The 7,186-nt window shown below is 43.6% G+C and overlaps 1 pseudogene; it reads right to left on the reverse strand.

Moving 5' to 3' along the window:
* Nucleotides 1-5,110: 5,110 nt before the first annotated feature.
* Nucleotides 5,111-6,640, reverse strand: LOC118544240 (tubulin alpha-1C chain pseudogene; annotated as a pseudogene).
* Between the last annotated feature and the right edge of the window lie 546 nt (nt 6,641-7,186).

Raw genomic sequence — 7,186 nt, forward strand, 5'->3', positions numbered from 1 at the left:
TGAGTTCTAACTAACAGTAATTCATTCTGAGTGTTTGCTTTGCAACCTCTCCACGTTCTTCCTCACTGCGAACCATTGTTGGAGTGTGGCTTGTGTCCTTAGATGACAGGGGCTTCTCTCCCATCAGTGACCCTCCCTCACTACATCTCACTACCTCCAACCCAATGACATAACAATCTGGACATGTAAGTACCAAAATCAGTAAGAATATACCCATCACTAATGATCAGTGAATTCACCAATCTAATAATCTATTGCCCAGCAGGTTGTGGAAGCTATTTTCTAGTTTCATAAATCTTCCAATGCTGCAACAACTTATTTTAAAGGAGTGACTTATCAATTCAAACAACAGATGTTTTGGAAAGAATTGCAAAGTGATCCAGTTCTAATAAGCAATCCAGAGTTATTCTGTTCTCAATTATATTACCAGTTGTATAATCTCTAAGCCTACAACTCTTTTTTATTTATTTATTTTTTTTGAAGATTTATTTATTTATTTGACAGAAAGAGACACAGCAAGAGAGGGAACACAAGCAGGGGGAGCAGGAGAGGGAGAAGCAAGCTTCCCGCGGAGCAGGGAGCCCAATACCCGGCTCAATCCCAGGACCCTGGGATCATGACCTGAGCCAAAAGCAGACAACAATGCCATAGTTCAAGAAGTATTATATAGCAGTGCAGTTAACACAAAATATACCGAACATAAAAATTTAACATCCTCCATGTCAGTTAAGCACGTTATCACTGCATGCCATTTTGCGCATAGTTATAAGCAAAAGGTTCACAAAAAAAATCTCAGGATGCCTATGTGCCATTAGCAAACTCTGTTTGAAGGAGTGTAAGAATTTACAAATTTCAGAAGTTCACTTGATAACAGCAACAAATAACAGTAACTTGTTCATCTTTTGGACACCGTGTAAAATTATTGTGCAAAGATGTTAAAGAGGTCGCCACAGAGCAAGACAGTCCCAGGTGTTTCTGTGAGGTTGAGGTCTTCCTCCACAATTCATACAGAGGGATGAGTCTGAGGAATTATTTTCTTTGGTCTTTCTGTACCCACTAGAGCCAGAACCACGTATCAATACACCGCATCGCCCATTACGTGGAGGAAAGGGTTGCAAAACTCACAGTTTAAAAGCATAGGTATGCATCATAAAATCTACCTTTTACTAAAAGCAGTACTCCCCAGCAGTATAGCTAGCATGTTCTCTTACCAGGTTCCTAGAAGAAAAGAGCAAGAAAGTTAATTTAAAGCCAGGTTTCCAGAGTTGCCTCGCTGGCTCAGTCTGTTAAGAATCTGCCTTCGGCTCAGGTCATGGTCATGGGGTCCTGACATCAAACCCCATGTTGGGGTCCCTGCCCAGTGAGGCCTGCTCCTCCCTCTCCCTCTGTCTCTCCCTCTTCAGCTCATGCTCTCTCCCCCCGCCCAAATAAATAAATAAATAAATAAATATCTTTAAAGATCAGATTTCCGTAGAGAAACAGAAAAGGTCATGTCAACCCTTTTTTTTACAATCCTTCCATCCATAGCATATGTTTAACACACTTAACATACAAATATACAAAGTAATACATATGTGATCATTAGCATTTGACTTTTTCCATGAGACAGTAATCTTCCTTTCATCTCTTGACCAATCCATTTAGTATATGTCCAATTAATCTTAATGGGGCTCCAATTACCTTTATTCTGGAGATTATGGACATGTTTACATCAAATAATAGTACATGATAGTTTAACATATCAAATCATGGTGCCGCATAATTTTTATCCAGTTTGGCAAAAATATCCCCATTTAAACATTCCATACTTGGCATGTCTCAAAGTGAATTTTTATTTTTATTTTTATTTATTTATTTATTTATTTTTAAGATTTTATTTATTATTTATTTATTTTTAAGATTTATTTATTTGACGAGAGAGACACAGTGAGAGAGGGAATACAAGCAGGGGGAGAGGGAGAGGAAGAAGCAGGCTTCCCGCGGAGCAGGGAGCCCGATGTGGGGCTCGATCCCAGGACCCTGGGATCATGACCTGAGCCGAAGGCAAATGCTCAACGACTGAGCCACCCAGGCGCCCCTCAAAGTGAATTTTTAAATCTTTATGCCAAAATCCATTCTAACCATATGTTGGTTTTTTTAAATCTCAATTTAGAGCAAATTTTTTTTTAGTTCCTCAAGTCAAAACTCTTGTTGGAGTCCCTTGGATCCTTTCTTGTCACAGCCCACATCAACCCATTGGTAAACCATGGGGGTGACCAAGTTTAAAAGCACAGTCATATCCTAGTCATAAAAGAACATAGGTAGGCCCAGGTCCTTCTGGTTTGAACTTGTAAACATTTATATTCTGTAACTTTTACCTCTAAAAAGAGTGTGTCATTATCTTGGAGAACGTTCAGCTTTCTGGGTATCTGTCACTAGACAGCAGCAGAGGATTTGGGTTCTATTCCAGTATTGGTTGGTGCAGGCTGAGCTGCAGAGTGGTTGATGTTGTGTTGCTGTTGTCCTCTTGTGTTGGAACTCCAGCAGACAAGTTTCTTCAGATCATCCCCTTACACAGGGATTGGGGGATGAAAGGCCTTTGTTCACAGCTGTGGTAGAAGTCAGGCACCCGGTGGCCCCACACCCAGGAGCACATTGTGGGGCCATGGGGTGACTGGGAGGACAGGTGGACAGGGAGCACTTCCTGGTGCTCCTTCCCCTGCTGCTCGAGTGCCTGTGGCCTAGGTAGGCATATGATACTCCATCTGCTTTTTTGGCCTTCCCTGGGGTGGGCAGAGGGCTCTGGGCCCTCCAGTGTGCATGGGAGCCCAATGGGGCATGCACCATCTCTGGTGCTCACTGCTAGATTCAAGTCCCAAACATGGGGACTGCACACTTCTAGAAGTGCTGCATCTGTCCCTTGCAGCTCAAGGGGCCTCCTTGTCTGTATCTGCCTCTTTCAAGGTGAGCACAGTAGGCTGTCTCTTTTTGAGTCTCTTTCCCACACCCTACACAAATACGGCTTCATTCCAAATGGTTCATTTATTTCCTTGGATGTAGCTCCTGGCCTTTGGCTCAGAGAATGATACTGAAAACCAAAGAAATATGCTTTCCCTACCCTTTCTCTTTTTTGGTGCATCAGGTTAATCCGTTTGGAAGAGTAATGCCTTTGTCCTCCTATGGTACAGTTTCTTGCCCTGTTCCAGTGAGGCATTTTTTTCTGTTCCATGGCTAATGAAGCCATCATTCCTAGGCACCCAGTTAATTGCTTCAAGGGCACCTTTAGATTATGGATTCCCATGGTTCTTAACTAGGAGTGCAGGCTGTCCTCTTCTGGCCATCCCAGAATGTTCTTATCCTGAGCCCAGCTGCAATCTCTACTAGATCAATTTGGAATCCTGTCAGCTGTGCCAGGTGACACAGGGCGTTATCTCAATTCCAAAGATCTCTGCAAAATGCAGTTCAACAGCAAAAAGCAAACATGCAGATTGAAAAGAATCAGGAATTCCAGGGATGCTAGGGCCTCTCAAAAGACGTTTCTCTTAGCTTCCTAGTGGTAAATTACATGTTTTCTGACAGTCCAGACAGAAGTTGGAAAGGGGTAGAAAGGGCACTCTTTTAAAGGTTCATCAGAGTTTTATCAACTAACAATCACATGCACACCATTCAGACTGTCATTTATGAGCTTTTATGTTATAACAGGTCATTAGTAGTAGTTACTCTGCACTTTTATTACCTTTTTATCACTACACAGCAGTGGACTTTGCTGTAGTCCTGAGCTCTATATGTCCTTAGAAGACAGACTGGGATCAGGTTTCTCACTTATATTGTTTTACTACAGGACAACAGACACTTAACTATAGGGAATAATTGATCAGCTGGATTCCTGAAATTTAAGATTTCTGCTCAGCAATATACTATACTATTAAGAAAATAAAAAGGCAAATCACAGATTGGGAGTAAATGTGTGTGTGTGCATGTGTATTATACCCAGAAAATGTAAAGAACTCTAACAACTCAATAATACAAAAGACACCTTTTTTTTTTTTTTTAATGGGCAAGAGATTTGAACCAATATCCCACCAAAGCACAGAAATGGTCACTATACATGAAAAGGTACTCATCATCAGACATCAGGGAAATGCTAATTAAACCACAATGTGATAGTACTACATAACCACAAGAATACCCAAAATAGATCAAATTAAAAAGAGTAACAATACCAAGCGTTAGCAAGGACATGGAGTAACACATTCTCATTCATTGCTGGTGGGAATGTAAAATGGGAGAACCATTTGGGAAAACTAGTAGAATGGAATGAAGTTAATCAGACAACTACCCTATAACTTAGAAATTCAACTCCTATTTACCCAAGAGAAATTAAAGCATATATCCACACAAATATGTGTACAAGAATGTCCATAGCAGTTTTATTCATAATAGACAAAACCTGGAGAAGAGAGAAATGTGGGTAATTCATTCAATGGAGTAGGACTCAACAATAAAAAGGAATTCTTTTTTTTTTTTTTAAGTAGGCTCCACACCCAGTGTGGAGCCCAATACCAGGCTTGAACTTAGGACCCTGAGATCAAGACCTGAGCTCAGATCAAGAGCCGGCTGCTTAACTGACTGAGCCATCCAGGTGCCCCAAAAAGGAATTTTAAATACATGCAAAAATACGAATTTCAAAACCATGTTGTGTGAAAGAAATCAAACATAAAAAAAAGAGTATGTACTACATGATTCCATTTATATGAAACTCAACAGCAAGAGGAAGTAATCTATGGTGGTAGGTATCTGAAAAGTGGTTGTCTCTTATAGAAGGGGCTGACTGGAAATAGGCACGAGATAATTTTGTTGGGTCCTCCATGATCAGGCTTGACCTACCTTGTACTCTTTCTCTCCCATTACACCAGGGTCCCTGTTTCAACTAGGGAACTTAGATCTCTCATGTCCCCATACCACCCACCCCATCCCCAACAATCCCATTACTACAATGAAAGCACTTTGTCAGCTGGGCTGTTCCAGGTACTCCTACCATACATCCTGCAAAGCTTAGGTACAGCTACCTTTTTAGAGCCTTCCCATTCCTTTCTATCCCACTGTAACATATTTTTTTTTTTTTTTTGAAAACAGAAACATCACTTTTATTGACAAGTTAGGGCCACAACAGACAGCTTCCAGAACAGAAATAAGACAGTCCCAAGACAACGGAGTGCAAAATCGTAGCAGGCAGGTTAATACTCTTCACCCTCATCATCTCCCTCAGCACTATCTGCTCCAACCTCCTCATAATCCTTCTCAAGGGCAGCCATGTCCTCACGGGCCTCGGAAAACTCTCCTTCCTCCATGCCCTCCCCCACATACCAGTGAACAAAGGCACGCTTGGCATACATCAGGTCAAACTTGTGGTCCAGGCGAGCCCAGGCCTCAGCGATGGCTGTGGTGTTGCTCAGCATGCACACAGCTCGCTGTACTTTGGCCAGGTCTCCACCGGGCACCACAGTGGGAGGCTGGTAATTAATGCCCACTTTGAAGCCAGTAGGGCACCAGTCCACAAACTGGATGGTACGCTTGGTCTTGATGGTGGCAATCGCAGCATTGACATCTTTGGGAACCACGTCGCCACGGTACAACAGGCAGCAAGCCATGTATTTACCATGCCGAGGGTCACATTTCACCATCTGGTTGGCTGGCTCAAAGCATGCGTTGGTGATCTCTGCTACAGTAAGCTGTTCATGGTAGGCTTTCTCAGCAGAGATGACCGGGGCATAGGTGGCCAGAGGGAAGTGGATGCGGGGATAGGGCACCAGGTTGGTCTGGAATTCTGTCAGATCAACATTCAGGGCTCCATCAAATCTGAGGGAAGCAGTGATGGAGGACACAATCTGGCTAATAAGGCGGTTAAGGTTAGTGTAGGTTGGGCGTTCAATATCGAGGTTTCTACGACAGATGTCATAGATGGCCTCATTGTCTACCATGAAGGCACAATCAGAGTGCTCCAGGGTGGTGTGGGTAGTGAGGATGGAGTTGTAGGGCTCAACTACAGCTGTGGAAACCTGCGGGGCTGGGTAAATGGAGAACTCCAGCTTGGACTTCTTGCCATAATCGACAGAGAGACGTTCCATTAGCAGGGAGGTGAACCCGGAACCAGTTCCCCCTCCAAAGCTGTGGAAAACCAAGAAGCCCTGAAGACCTGTGCACTGGTCAGCCAGCTTCCGAATGCGGTCCAAGACAAGGTCAATGATCTCCTTGCCAATGGTGTAGTGCCCTCGGGCGTAGTTGTTGGCAGCGTCCTCCTTGCCGGTGATGAGCTGCTCAGGGTGGAAGAGCTGCCGGTAGGTGCCGGTGCGAACTTCATCAATGACCGTGGGTTCCAGGTCTACAAACACGGCCCTGGGCACATGCTTGCCAGCGCCCATCTCACTGAAGAAGGTGTTGAAGGAGTCATCTCCTCCCCCGATGGTCTTGTCACTTGGCATCTGGCCATCGGGCTGGATGCCGTGTTCCAGGCAATAGAGCTCCCAGCAGGCGTTGCCGATCTGGACACCAGCCTGGCCCACGTGGATGGAGATGCACTCACGCATGACTGAGACTTATAGGGTTCCTCGGGGCGGGAGCAGGCGATGGGACAGCGACAGGGTTCTCCCTCTGACAGACTACCAAGGAGTCCGGGGGAGAAACCACTGTAACATATTTTATCCCTTGACTTTATAGTGTTTTAAGGTGCATGTATGCCTTTTGGTCCTAGCAATTTTAATGGAGCATTTTCTCCATTTTCATCTCACCTTACAGTTCAAGTGCTAAGTTAGCACTTAACTGGTAAATATTTGTTGAGAAATACTCAACATTCAGTCACATATCATTCCTAAATACCAGAAATGTTCAAAGATAGACCAAATGGAACATTAATATCTTATCATAGAAGACCTATTTGTTGGGCCTTATCCTCCAGGTCAAAGAAGCAGTCTTTGTTTTCAGGAGCTTTGATGCAAATTGAAGTACCTGACAAATGAATATCTGGCAATTCCAGTGGTATTGATGGGGACTCAAGGGATTGACAAACAATAGAAGGGCCTAAGAAAATTGTAAATGAATACAACTTCTTTCATTGCTTTGCTCCTTTCATTTTGAAGTGTGGGTGATTGCCACCTTCTAGCATCTTTTCCTCATCTAGGACACATTTTCTCTGCAGGAGCTTATGAGA

This window comes from Halichoerus grypus, chromosome 13, assembly GCF_964656455.1.
Source record: "Halichoerus grypus chromosome 13, mHalGry1.hap1.1, whole genome shotgun sequence".
Taxonomy (NCBI): Eukaryota; Metazoa; Chordata; class Mammalia; order Carnivora; family Phocidae; genus Halichoerus; species Halichoerus grypus.